The following is a 12,294-nucleotide window of genomic DNA, read 5'->3' on the forward strand; positions in this document are numbered from 1 at the left end:
TGAGGAGAAAGAGGAACTTCACATCTGCATGGGGTGGCATTTTCAGACTGCCCAGCGGTAGTCACTAGATCTAAAGTCCGTTCATTCCTACACAAGGAATTTCCAGACAACAATCACCCCGTAGCTATCTGGTTCAGATTTCACCCTAAAGTATGTTCCTTAATTGACTTTACTCACTTTTCTCCGACGAAAGTCATATACTTTCTCACCATTTTATAAATACTACATCCACGATGTTTGTCTGATCCAATCAAGTGACGATCTCTTGCTGTGAACCAGCCGGACTCATAACGATGGAATAGTGTTTCAACTCTTGTAAAAATGAAGACATTTTTACAAGAGTTAGTTTTAACACAAGATGTTTCAGATAATGCACTTGCACGAAATAAACAACAAAAGAAAGAATTTAACAACTTACAAATGGCAAAGATTTCCAATTTACTCTAAGGGCGCTAATACAGTAGACATGCTTGATATAATAATAATAACAACAGTAACACCAGACATTACACTAACACCAACAGTATCACCAGACATTACAACCACCCTGTAGCAGTACCCGTCACAGAGTGGAATCCCCCAATCAGGGAGAAATAATATAAGAGAAACAACAACAATAATAATAATGTACAATGGGATAATCACCTCCTTATCCTTGCTAGAAGAGTTCCTGTATATCATTGATAAAACCCCATGATCTGTCCTGGCCGCCTGTCTGCACTGTTCAGAGAATTTCATATCCGATCACATTTACCTCCGGGGAAGGGCAATTGTGGTCAGATTTTCATGTTCCATTAGGCTGAGTGCAGTACCACACTTTTTTTTTTTTTCAATTTCCTCTATGCAGGGTGTAGAACCACATATAGTTGGTACGTTAATCTGGGATTATTGCTACCCATATGCAGTACCTTGCATTTGTTAATGTTAAACTTCTACAGTCATTTCTCAGCCCACATCGCCCAATTTTTCTACACCTTGTTTTGCTGGTAACTGCCCTGTATATAACTGTAGTTAAAAATTGTTAAGTATTGTTGAGAACATCTGCAGGGGAATATTTGTTGTTAAAAAAAATCTTTAGGTGTCCCTCAGAACGCAGAATAGTAAGGAGATAGTAGTAGTAGTGGCATGTGATGCAAGAAAGCAGTGTATGAGCTAGCCAAAAAAAAAAAAAAAAATTCACACAATCAGGCTTCCTTGCACCATATGGCTAATAATAATAATATCGCTCGAGATCCTCTGTGACTATCAATCCACTTCTTTACCTGCAATGGTTTTAGTGATACAAAGTTTAAAAGCGAATCAGCAACTTCTGTAATGTGCTGTCGTGACACCCACACGTAGTATCTTACTTCTCTGTGGTGACACTTAATGACAACACATTAGGAAGCTAAATTTTGTAAAAATTATGCACGTATCACAGAGTAATAAGATACAGTGTCCACTCGTTGAATTACTCCCAGCGTCACCAATTTCGGATCTATAAACTAACACGGCCATCAAAATCCACAGAGTGCTAATGCACATGCCCATTGCTAATAAAATTGGTACTGATTTGAAACGATTAATTCGTTGAGCGTAGCGAGTTCATTTTTCTTTGCATTTTGGTTACTATTATTTTACTTATTTGTGTATTATTATTATTATTATACACTAATAATAATTATATTAATTATTATTAGCGTAGCGAGTTAATTTTTCATTGCATTTCGGTTACAATTGTTATAATTATTTGTGTATTATTATTATTAGCGTATTAGAAAAATAAATGCACAAGGCATGATTCCTTATGGGTTTAAGTAATTAACTATATAATATCGGTGTAAATACACCATAGTTAACCCATAAATTTGAACTACGCATGTAGTGTAATAGGCATCGTTTTAATTGTATCTCATATTGTGGTTGCCTTCACAACGAGATAGCTGCTATTGCATTACTTCAAATAAATAACGCTTCTCTAGTAGAGAAGACTGCTATACCACCACCCAGACGATCGTTTCGAAGCAAGTGGGCTATGGAATATGAGAGATGCCAAAGAGATGTCATATTGTGGAAATAACTTTGCAACTGTGATGGCATATTCCTGATCTATATCAACTGCATCCAGTTGATATAGATCAGGAGTGGCCTACTTAATTTGTGATGTGATCTATTTTTTTCCTTCAAAATGTGCCGCGATCTACCATCTCAAAAATTACATTGCACAAGGTGCACAAATCGAGGGATGACTGCATATTAAAAGGAGAATTTTTCCCTCCAGTATGGAATTTATATTCTGTTAGGCCACTCCCAAAAGTTTCCCAGCCAACTGAAGCCAGGCACTTTAGACCCATCTCTCGTTCCTCGTGTCTATTGAAATTACTTGAAAAAACAATACTGAAAACACTTACCATGCACATTCTCCCGCACAGGCCCCAGCAAATTCATTATTCGTTGCAAAACAGATCAACAGTTAGTAACCTGATTATGACTACTAATGCAATCCTTGGATCATTTGAGGAGAAAGAAGAAATGGCAATCACATATCTTGATCTACAAGCTGCGTTTGATAGTGTTCACATCCCAGCCTTGCTCAAACTCCTTCGAAATTACTATCACATCACAGGCCCAGTATTGAAGTTTCTGATATCTCTTCTTCAGAATAGAATCATCCAAATGTACATAGGAAAACAAAGGTATACTAGACAAATACAAGCAGGCATTCCACAAGGAGGAGTCCTGTCCGGAATTCTTTTCACTGCTATCATCTACCCACTAATACACAATAGAACAGATATGATATCTTATGCAGATGATTTAAAGATCTTCACAAAAATAAATTTGACCGATGAAGCCAAAAACGCCACAGTAACTATCAACAAGACCTTATCAGAAGTACAGCAGTATCTCACAAATTTTGACCTGCAAGTGAACCCTGAGAAATCTGCCATCATGGTATTCTCACTTAAACCCATACCAACCATAATTCAGCCTGCGATTGATGGAGACCCGATCCCCTGCGTTGAAAAGCAAAGAGATCTGGGTGTAATCTTCGACAGAAAATTACGATTCCATCACCATATAGAAGAACTCTGTGCTAAATTCAACAAGAAACGGTCGGTTGCCAAGCAGCACTTGCTACACATTTACAACACAAACCTGATAGAAATGTATATCAGGATGATGATTTTTGGAAGTGTACTGTATGGAGTAGAGTTGTGGGGCTCAGTTGCAGACACCACAATTAAACCATTAAAAGCCGCTGAATACTGGCTCCTGAAGTGGGCAACCTGGAAGTGTCATCTCCCACCACAGCAGCGCACAACACCGATCGCCAACGTGCTGAATTTAACCAGGTTTTCAGCATTAATGCACGAGAGAAGACTCATCTTCACCGTAAAAATGATTGCCGGGAGAGTCTCAGCACCCAACGTTTGGGACACCGTGTGCTGGCGGATTCCCCAACCAGGTCTCTGCTCCACTCCCAAGCTTCTTGCTCTTCCTTCGAGACTACATTTGAAAGATCGGTTCCTCCCTTATCAGAAGCTCCATCTGGTTCAATCCCTGGATGCTGACTTATTTAAAATCATAGATGATAAAAAGTATAGACGGATCATCCTAGATCTGCACGTGGTCTCCAGAACTACCAACTGATCTCAGATCGTTATGGCGGGGCAAGAGACTCTCAGAAAACTGGACTCGAGGAAAATCTTTTGTTATCACAATTTGTTATTTTTGTTATTTTGTAATAGTTTTCCTTTCAAGTCAATGTTATCTGCCATGAGTACTTTTTTTTTTTTTTTTATATAATTCGCATATAATTAATCTTTACAATTCCTTTATTATCTCTGCCGCTTGTTAACCCCTGGCATGGTGCTGTGAAGGGTATTGTATGGTCGTGGTACCTGCGTGTACCGGTGACCTGTACAATAAAGATCTTATTTATTTAAAATTCGTCGTGATCGACCGAAATTAAATCCCCGATCGACTCGTTGGCCATCCCTGTTGAGTCAGTTTAGTGTGACATAAGCACTGCGAAAGCAAAAATAAGAGTAGGAGTGTGTTATAGGCCTAATGACTGGAATGAGTACAATGAACAATTGTACAGAGAAATAGAGTGGTAAATCAGTAAATCAGAATGTCTTATAATGGGGGAGATTTTAACTTCCAAGATATTGACTGGAACTTATGAGTTGGTCATTCACACACTAGTAAGACGTTTGTGGATTTATTGGATGATTGTTTTCTGCAGCGTCATGTTCGAGAGGCAACCAGAGATGGTTGCCTCTCGAACATGCCTCTTGATCTCGTTATCAGCAGTGATCATTCGTGTATTAAAAATTTGCAGATAAAGGAACCACTAGTTGGCAGTGATCATAGTGTACTGATGTGGGATTTACTTAAAGATATAATTACCATGAGGGTAAAGGAAAGGGTTTTTGCTTCTGTAAAGGTGAGTACAGTGGTCTCAGATAGTTTTTAAATTCTGTACAGTGGGATCAACTGACAATGTTACCAACAGTAAATTCTAAGTGGGAAGCATTCAAGGAATTAATTGTGGAAGCTACTAAAAGTTTCATACCTGTTAAGAAATATTGTTCAAAGTTTAGGCTAAATGGTTATCAAATGAACTAATGAGACTCGTGACAGAGAAGAAAAAGGCATGGGATGCATATAAATTATCAAGCGACTCAGAAGCCTATGCCAGATATAAGCTAGTCTGTAATCAGGTCACAAAGGAGGTTAGGCAGGCGAAGGCAGATTACGAGAAATCTTTGGCAAAGGGTGCTAAGAAAAACAGCAAGGATTTCTTTACTTATATAAACTCTAAAAGGAAAGGGATGAATCTGATTGGTCCACTTGATATCGATGGTTCGACTGTTGATGATCCTGCTAGCAAACAAACTGAATGAGTATTTTGCATCTACATTCATACACGAGGAGTTATTAAGGTTTTAAAATGGCAGAAGGTTATCAAATTGTAGCAGGGCGCTTAATGATTTTGTAATAACTGAGAGCAAAGTGCAGGAGAAATTGTTGAAGTTAAACATAAGAAAAGCACCTGGGGTGGATGGGATCTATCCAGTTATATTAAAGGAGGTGGCAAAGCAACTAAGCAAACCCTTAGGCATAATTATGAGAGCATCCTTGGACTCAGGGGAGGTCCCCACGGACTGGAGATGTGAAAATGTATCCCCAATTCACAAAGGGGATACATTTCGAAGGGTGACACGAGTAATTACAGACCAGTTGGTTTAACTTCTGTTCCGGGTAAAATAATGGAGTCATTGGTTAAAGATGCATTGCAGGATCATCTAGACAAGACTGCAGCAATAATTCAGACACAGCATGGGTTTGTTAAGGGAAAGTCTTGTCTGACAAATTTGATAGGATATTATGATGTGGTTACAAAGGAACTGGATGCAAAAAATAATTTTGATATCATATATTGGGATTTCAGGAAAGCTTTTGACACTGTTGCGCATGGAAGACTATTGTACAAATTGGAGCAGAATGGTATTAAGGGTAAGTTGCTACAATGGATAAAAGGATTGAGTGGGAGAAGAAGACAGAGGGTGGTAATCAATGAGTGCTGCTCTTCGTGGACTAATGTTATTAGTGGAGTCCCACAGGGTTCAGAGTTGGGTCCACTGTTGTTTTGTTTATTTATCAATGATATTGATGAAGGTATATGAGGCTTAGTGTCGAAGTTTGCAGATGATACAAAGGTTGGCAGGGTTGTTAATGACAGCAATGGCAGTGTGCTACTGCAACAGGATCCAGAAAACTTGGGCAGATGGGCTAAGAAGTGGCAACTGAAGTTTAACCTTGACAAATGCAAAGTACTGCATATGAGTAGAAGTAACCCCAGAGAAACGTACCAACTGTGTGGTAGTACACTGAAGGTGGTAGAAAATGAAAAAGACCTGGGAGTAATTGTGCAGTCAGATATGAAGTTTTCTGAGAAATGCAGACAGGCTGCCAGGGCAGGTCATGGAATTTTGTCAATGATATATAGGAATTTTGCTAGCAGGGAAAAGGAGGTGATTGTCCCTCTGTATAAGACAATGGTCAGGCCATGCCCTGACCATTGTGCTGCGTACAGGTCTGGAGGCCTCATTTTAGGAAGGATGTAGATTTGCTTGAGCGTGTACAGAGAAGGGCAACAAGATTTGTGAGGGGAATGAAGGGATCCTCCTACCAAGAGAGGCTTCAGTTCTGCAAATTGCAGTGGCTGGAGACTAGGCACCTGTGCGGTGATCTGATTGAGGTGTATAAGGCCTTGAATGGGTTGAGCACGTTGAATTCTGATGGGATCCTTCTACTTATTCAGATTACAAACCTAAGGGGGCATAAATTCAAATTAAGAAAAGACAGATGTAGAAAAATTGTTTGGAAATTTGCCTTTAGCCAGCAGGTAGTTAATTGCTGGAACAAACTTCCATCTGTCGTGGAAGTTGATAGGGTAAATAAATTTAACGGGGAGCTGGACAAATGTTTAGAGGGAATGGTGTAATTTTTTTTTTTTTTTTTTTTGGCTGATGCTGCATAAGCTCATACACTTGCTTTCTTCCATCACATGCCACTACTACTACTACCTGCCCGCCCACTGATGATGAAGCCCACTAGCTTCGAAACGATCGTCTGGGTGGTGGTATCTGCTGAAAATAAATAACAGCAGTCTTCCCTACTAGAGAAGCTTTATTTATTTGAAGTAATGCAATAGCAGCTATCTTGTTGTGAAGGCAACCACAATATGAGATAAAATTAAAACGATGCCTTTACACTACATACGTAGTTCAAATTTATGGGTTAACTATGGTGTATTTACACAGATATTATATAATTATTATTAGCATAGGCTAATAATAATTATATAATTTTTTGAATTATTTCTGTATTATTATTACATGTATTAGCATAGCAAGTTCATTTTTATTGCATTTTGGTTACTATCATTATAATTATTTTTGTGCGTTATTTTTATTTATTTATGTTTTTTTGTATTTGTCTTCTGACATTATGAACAAGAAGTGCCTCTCATGCTGGCATTATGAAGAGAAGTGCTTCTCATGTAATAAATCTGGAGTGCGATTATACTGATTTCCGAAAAAACATTTAAGGTAATTTATCATAATTGATAGAACTAGGAAATATTTAATGAATGTAAAAAAAAAAAAAAACCCACTACTGAATAGCTAATTATTAACTAATTCCAAACTTATTACGTTAATTAATATGAATAAGAGGTAAGCAGCAGCCATTATCAATCCACTGCAGGATGGAAGCCTCCTCGAAAAATTCATATTGAGGGAAATGGACGATAATCTGCCATGCACTGGTTAGCAGATCAACCATATTTTGCAGTCAGGGGTTTGAATTGCAGTCTGCTTAAACTGTGTGTGCCACTACACTCCCACTTCTGACCACTCCGATATATTAATATGAATAGTGTATTGATATTAATCAAAGAAATAGTTTTTTGAATAATTAAATAATTTGAATTTATAGATAAGACATAATTGGGTTGGGGAGTTTACTTTTCCCTTATAAAATGTGCAGTTCTATATACTGTATATGCCATTCCTGCTGATATAAATCTTTTTTTAAAATTATTATCCATGGTTTTGACTTTTTTTTTTTTTTCTGAGTTACTGACTGCCTGAAAGCAGTTGGTAAGTATGATAGTATTCGGCATCAAGATAATTATGAATCGTTATTATATAATAATGCTAGACTGTGAGGAGCTCATCTTTATGATTGGGGTTTTACAAGCACTGAAAGGGAAAACCTTATCAAATTTGCTTGGCCGAATACTGAGTTTCTTCTTCAACCGATTGCGAGGTGTTCTGTCCATGTTTTTCAGTCATGCCCAAGGCTTTTGCTTTTAATGTTTACCTTCAAAGCCCTAGTACTTATAAGCTATTGAGGACAAAGCTCAATTAACCGAGCAGAAAAACCCTGAAGCATTTAATGTTGAATATTGCTAATAAGCCAGGATTCTGCCCTGTTTTGCTGAATTGTTTAAGGAAGCAAATAACAGCTATGCAGGAAAAAGACAAACTGTGCATGCAATGAATAAACAAAGTGCATTATCTAATTGTGAAAATGAGGATGCTGCTGTTCTTCATGGCCTCTTAAACCATACTGATACTTTGCTTGAATTGGTTCACCAAGGTGCTAGTGAGCCTGTAAGTCTCACTGACAAAGTGAAAGAGTCAGAATCAACCAGGTACAGCGAGGATATGGATATTTCTGATGAAAATGTACTGGCATATGTCTCAAGTTACCTAGCCAGAAATATTTTAAAGAGCAACAATTTCTGAAACATGTAAAAATTTACTATTAGGCCCAAAAGATCTTGATATTGAAAAAATGTTGTATCTTAAAGATTTTAATGTGAGGAGTATGCATTGAAAAAGCCATCAAAGGAATTGTTGAATACAATGACGTGTATCAAATATCTTATTTTCTGAAGTTGATTTGGTATTTCATAAGGAAAATTTTTTAAAAAAACATGTTTTATTGACCTTGAGTGGATTGGGAACCACAAGCACAAAGATAATATGCAAAAAGTACTTATTCAGTCTTTCTTGAAAATTATGCTAAACAAAAAGTGAAAAATGTGAACTTGGCTTACTGGACTAGTCCAGCATCAAAATCCCTTAAAAAAAAAAATTGACATATGTTAAACACGTGTAACTGGGAAATGTTAAACATGTGCTGTTGAAAGCTAGAGGGAAAAATTGTGTCGTGATTTTTTTATTAGAGATCAGTTGTATCAAAGCAATGTTAACTGACTATTCTGAACTACATGAAACATGATAAATCCACAAATAAGATACAATTTCATTTCAGTTGGATGGAATTCTATTATCTGGTGAACTCCAAACCACTTAAGTGTCTTCTGGTTTTCAGAGACATTCCAAAGTAATCTTCAAAATGTCTCTGAAAGACAGACCTGAAGATTATTGTAAATATGAAAAATACCTGTTCCTTTTTATTAAAAAAAAAATAGTTCAGAATTGGCATCATAGTTTAAAAAAAGGTTCTGATATTGTTGAAAATGACAGCTCTCACTTGTTTTAGTCTAGTGAACTGACAACAAAAAAAGTTTTAAGCATGTTTCAGAGTCTTTATCTGTATCAGTATCTTTCTTACAACTCCAGTATGAAAATTATCTGAATTTTGATGCTGGAATTGTAAGAAAGATACTGATTTTTGTATTTGCAAAGGAAGCAAAGCTTATCTCTCAGTAACAGCATATCATAGCATCTTTACGGTTTATGAAATCAAGGATTGTATTGAAGACTGTGACACAGTGCTTTATTATTATTAATTTATTTGTTTATGTTACTGGGCATATCAGTCTTGCTTTTAATTTTATGACAAATCAATATGCTTTTTTATATATATATATTACAGGACAGTTCATGTGATATTACTATTTCAATTTACAGAAAGCAACATATAATTCAAATCTTTCATACGTAATGAGAAACTTTTTAAATTAAAGGAAGTTGAATAACAAAGTGTGAAGTTTGTCCTTTTTTTGCTGTAAAGCTAACTGAAATAAATAGTGATCTAAATGAAAGAATGCTAAATTTTGTTAAAGAAAATAACTAACTCAGCAATAAAACAGTCAAAATTTAGTCACATAATTGTATTCCAAATTTTTCATTGATTCCAGATTCTTTGTATTTTTGTGTAGTATACAAAAAAAAAAAAAAAAAAAAAATTATTAGTGGCTATGGTTAACAGCTATATGATGCAGTGTTCATTTCATAGGATGCCATAGCAAAAGTAATAAATAAATAAAGGAAAAAAATTTAATTAAAAATCTGAAAACATACATAAATTACCATATGTATACTTGAGAAATCAATTTAAATTATAAGGGAGGGAAAAAAAAGGGGAGGGGAAGAAAAAGGTAGGGAGTGAAAACAGAGTTTTGAACTGAGGAGGAAGAAAACGACTGCTTTTAGCATTACCACACTTCTATCATAACAGGTAATTTAAATTTAGCCGATATTTTGTTATTCTTCCGCCTTTTATACTGTCATTTTTTTGTATTGTGAATATTTCATACTAATAATCGGCGAATTGATATGTTGTTCACCACGCACTCTTCCAGCCTGTTTCTTAGGTCCGAAATTGGTGGCGGCACTAGCTATGCGTTCGTATAACCGGAATTGACATTATCGTCTATGGGAGTTAACACTGTATCTTACTACTCTGTGGCACGTATGTTGTAGAATTTGGCCTTCTTTTTTTTTTAAGTGTTAAAGAGTATTTGGCTGTACAGTATTTCGAAATCTTTTATTCCGACGCTCTAGTTGCATTTGGGGTAAAGAGGGCGGGTGTTGGAACTATACTGGTTACGCAGAGTAGTAAGATAAGATATATTACTGTGTGACTGGTTATAACTAATTGAATGTGACAGAGAAAAAAAACTGACAACAGTATCAACTGTTGCTAACGGGAGACCGAGTGTTTGTTCAAGTTAGTAATTTGTATATGACCAGAACGGTAGAGATTCAGAAACGGGTACCCCTTTCAAAATGGCGGCGAGGAGAGGGGGGGGAAAGCAGTGATTGACGGATTGTGACTCCGCCCACTCACTGCGTTCCCCCTCCTCTCCTCGCCCGATGGATTTCAACTGACACGCGGACGGCACTTGGCACAGCAACAAATATGGCGGCTGAAAACAAATGATAAATCCAAAAAATTTAAAAGTTCAAGTTACCAAAATGCACGTTTTTTCGCGATAATAAAATGTCACGTGATATTTAAATAAGTCGCATATAGCTGAAAAGGGGAGAAGGAAATTTAAAAGGAAATTTCGCGAAAGAAAAGGAACGGCAAATCAACAAAATTTAAAAATAAAACAAAAAGTTACGCGAAATGCAATCACTTGATTCTTCTCGCCCATACATAACTAGACTATTTCGCGAGCATTAACAACGAACTGAGACGAAGAAATACCACTTGAAAACTGAAAATCTATATTATATATCTATAAGTATATTATTTCATTTCCTACTTTTAGCGTTCGGAAAAAACTATTAATTCACTCGAAAACAGCAAAAATGTACGATCATAATATCAATTTAGGAATTATTACTTCGGTAAAACGGCGCTCGAAACTTTGAAGATGAAACGCGCTAGGGCATTAGTTCAAAATTAGCTCTCTGTAAAAAGAAATTCGCGCGCTCTACATCAAGAAACACCAATCTCATTTTCCTTTCACACCGAAAACATTTGTACTCACACGCAATCAAATTTATTTTGATTGCATGTGAGTACAAATGTTTTCGGTGTGAAAGGAAAATGAGAGGTTGAACGGAGAGAAACAAAGAAAAAAACCTGTGAAAAAGGAGATTACACAGCAACAAAACCTGTGAAAAAGGAGATTAACAGGACACCCGCACAACTGAAATACTGTCTAAAAATGACCGCCGGAGCCTGAAAATGGCGCAATAGTAATCAGCCAATCACATTGTGATTGGCTAATTACTATTACTAATATGGCTTCGAGCGCCGTTTTGCCGAACTAATAATTCCTAAATTGATATTATGATCGTACATTTTTGCTGTTTTCGAGTGAATTAATAGTTTTTGCTGAACGCTAAAAGTAGGAAATTAAATAATATACTTCTGTTTATGTATATTGAGAGTTTCAATTTTGTAAATTGAGTAGAAATTATTAGTTTCTCTCAGTGGGGGGGGGGCAATTTTCAAGTGAGATTATTATTATTAGCTATATGGTGCAAGGAAGCCTGAGGCTTATGTTGCACCAGCCAAAAGAAAAAAAAAATTCCCCAGTTACCCTAAGAGAGAGAGAGGGAGAAAAGTAAAAGGGAATCACCAAGAAAGGGAAGAATGCCGATATCCAGCTCAGGACTCTGGGTTTGTTCTTTTGCTTACATAATCCTCCTACCCCAATGAGCAGGCTAGTCATCAGTGGTAGCAGCTGTTCTGTTAGCTAGCAGAACATGTATTCTAACTCTTCCCACAGTTTATAATGTAATGTATTCAAATCCATGTTTCCACAGGGCCAAAGTGAAGACTTGATAAACTCAGAAGCATTTACTTTGAACTATTTGTACAACATTATGCAAGGAAGATATGTCTTGATTAAGTGAAAATCCTCATTCTGCATTATGGAAGTTTACAAGGTGTTTAATACCACTAATATGTGTGCATTACCAGTATACATTATGAATTTAAAACCACTAATGTATGCATTAGTGGTATAAAGTACCCAAATTAGATTTTCCAACTCTCCTAACTGCCCCTTTTCATTAAAGGAAG

The 12,294-nt window shown here is 36.5% G+C and overlaps 1 protein-coding gene across 4 annotated transcripts in view; it reads left to right on the forward strand.

Moving 5' to 3' along the window:
* The window catches only part of LOC150081642 (non-homologous end-joining factor 1-like), a 180,963-nt gene that overhangs the window by 48,981 nt on the left and 119,688 nt on the right, over nt 1-12,294 (forward strand). Inside the window, exon 2 of one of the 4 annotated variants that reach the window (XM_090379504.1) lies at nt 7,012-7,103. The exons of 2 other annotated variants lie outside the window; for them this stretch is intronic. The gene's annotated coding sequence lies outside the window, so the exon portion shown is untranslated. Of the gene's footprint in view, nt 1-7,011; nt 7,104-10,162; nt 10,483-12,294 lie in introns of those variants that run through there. One more of the 4 variants, XM_090379502.1, reaches the window with a different exon arrangement.

This window comes from Mastigoproctus giganteus, chromosome 8 (assembly GCF_048544385.1).
Source record: "Mastigoproctus giganteus isolate SK-2022 chromosome 8, ASM4854438v1, whole genome shotgun sequence".
Classification (NCBI taxonomy): Eukaryota; Metazoa; Arthropoda; class Arachnida; order Uropygi; family Thelyphonidae; genus Mastigoproctus; species Mastigoproctus giganteus.